Source organism: Spea bombifrons, chromosome 1, assembly GCF_027358695.1.
Source record: "Spea bombifrons isolate aSpeBom1 chromosome 1, aSpeBom1.2.pri, whole genome shotgun sequence".
Classification (NCBI taxonomy): domain Eukaryota; kingdom Metazoa; phylum Chordata; class Amphibia; order Anura; family Pelobatidae; genus Spea; species Spea bombifrons.
The window spans coordinates 29,369,592-29,372,593 of record NC_071087.1 but is presented as its reverse complement, the minus strand read 5'-3'; positions in this window follow the sequence as shown (position 1 = coordinate 29,372,593).

Genomic DNA, 3,002 nt, shown 5'->3' with positions numbered 1-3,002 from the left:
ACTCCATTCATCGCAATAACACAGAGTGTGTGTAACACATATTCATTAAATGATTACACTATACACGATCTAAAACGGAAGCAAGAAATGTAAGAACATCGCACTCAGCTGCATATACAGTTGGATTTTTTTTAAAGCACACAAAATTGCTTTAAATTCACATACAGTACATTAGAAATATTCAGTAGTGAGACATGTATCTATATTTAGGTTGCGCAACTACCCAATGTCAGATGAAATACTAATAGGAAAAGATCCAATTTGAAGGCTCAAGTATCATCAAACCAGAAGAGAATGCAAAGAAATCTGCTTCTGGTGCTAAGAATCTGAAAGTAGCCCGTTCAGCCCGAGATTGGGGTGAAATCCAAGATCAGTTAGGAATACATATTCCAATCCCATGTTTCGCCTCTAAACATCTATATGACTAAAGGTTGGCTAGAGCCCGAGCCAGGCCAGCAGCTGCGATTCTGCGATGAACAACTTAGATTTCAGAAACACACGGCTGTAAATTAACCACAAAATAGAGCATCAGACGTATAAAGAGACGCTCCACTGTAAACAGAGTTTGGATTAATCAAAATCTGAACTAATGGGAAGCCCCGATCATTTGCCCAACAAACGTATCTTAAAAGGCCCTCGGATTTCCATGATTCAAAAGAGAAAACTGCAAGACTGAAAGCTATGTATAGCGGGATACACAGGGCGTGCGCACACACACACACACACACACACACACACACATATGTTGAAGCAACTATGTTCAACTATTATTATTATCTTTTATTTATATAGCTCCAACAATGTACGCAGCGCTTAATTCAATACATATAATCAAGGGGTATGACAAGAATTGACAGACTATGACAAACCGATACATGTTTAGTGTATCTCTTTTTAGTGTGATTTTGATACTCATACTTAATGCCTACCTGGTAATATTTAAGTAATAATAATAATTTAAAAAAAAAATAAAAAAAATGTAGGTGCTACTGATGATGTTCAACACCCCCCGCAGTAGATTATTGAGAATGCATTGTTTTTTGAAATCCGATTTAAAACATTTGTGTTCGGGGACAGGGAAGACAACCTCCAGACATCTTGGTTACATATTAATCAAAGAATGAGGGAACCAAACCACATAACAGAAGCGCAGTCCGCTAATCCTTGCTTTCTTTGCCAGGAGCCCTTACCATAATGATTTGAGTGACACCTGTAAAAAAAAAGCCTACATACAGGGGAAATCCACTAGCCTGCATTTTAGGACTCAAGTTGCCACTTCTATGAAACTGTTGAAAATGATTAGCCTTAGAGAGGAGGCTGTTTCTGTTCTGTGTTTGTTATTACAACTCAAGCTGTGTTCTAAAAATGCTAAATAAAGAAATTTAAAGAAGAGCATGCTTCAGATTGAGAATATAATAAACACATTGCTGACAATCACTGCAAATTAAAGGGACACTCCTGCCGCCATACACACTTTAATGCATATGATATGTGCGTGATCTCCTTTATCAATGGCAGCACTTTCCTGCTACCGATTGGCTGCTTAAGCTGTCAATCAGTGACAGGACCTACCTCCAGTGAAATCAATTAGGGTATTTTATTGCCACTGGTTGACAGTTTAAGCAGCCAATCAGTGGTAAGAGCATTTGGAGCATGGCTAAAGAAAAATATGTTGAAGTATGGCTGCATATTCTGTGTCAGGTAAGTGATACATTATTATATTATTATTATTATATTTGTTTTGGAAGCATGTTAAAAAGTACTCAGAGGAATAGTGTTACTTTAATATGCATGGAGATGAATGTATGCTTTCAGATAAATAGCAAATATATCCTATTACACATCAGAAAAAAAATGTTCACACACACAAAGAGATTTTGAAATATATACCGTACTTAACATGAAAATCACACTTGGAAATTCAAGAGAAGAAGCAGACTTGGCATTGTATGTAATTTGTGCTTACCAATGTTATTTGCATCTATTAACCATGTGAAATCCAGAATACTGGCATGGATATACTTATTACACTCATCTCTTTGGAATTAGTGGAAGCGCTGGTAGTAAAGAAACAATGCGCGCGTACATATTCAATGCAAATACCTAACTTTATAGGCTTGGCCTTTTTTTTTTTTAAAAGCTTCTCTATATTTAAGATATTGGCACAAAATTTTAATAAAGTTTAAAAGTACAGTAAAAAAAATAAAATAAACCACAGCACGTAGTTATGTGTGTGTTTCATCAATGTTCACACAGAAATATGGGGAGTCTCTATGTGACCTCACAGCCATAGCAGCCGTTGTAAAAGTATCAATCCTTTCTCTGGCAGATACCATTAATCATGTTTTGCAAAATTATTTTTTGAACATTGACATTTGAAGAAACTCCTAGCAATAATTAACAGACGTTAAGGGCCTGTACAACAATTGTAGGTTATTGACATTCCGACATAATGCAGTAACCTACGAACGCATATAATAAATACGTTAGATATGGAGTGTAGCGAGGACAACAAACGCTTATAAAATGCATGTTTCAGACGGAGGAATGCGGTGTCATAACACATAACACGTAACACGTAAGGCATACTTACAGTCCTGTTTGTGGCTGTTTCTTTTCTGATTTTTTTCTTCTTCTGCATGAAAAAGAAATTGAAGAATTTAATTCCGTCCATATAAATATAAGAGAATGAATCTACACAACAGATGGCAAAAGCACGGAAACAGCTACTGACTTCAACTCCCATCATTCTCAGGCAGATCATTCTTGGTCAGACGTGATAAGAACTGCAGCACGGCCACAAAACATGTAAACTAGCCATAGAACCTGACAAATATATCATGCCCTGGAACATGTGAGAGTAAAACTGTATTTAGAAAGAAACAAATGACACCGGATTGGCAGATACAATCTCTAGGCAAATCACATTATGCCCTGCTTTACCTTATTGCCCTGCTATATGGGGTATCTGATCTTACAATTTACTCGAGAAGGGAGCATTG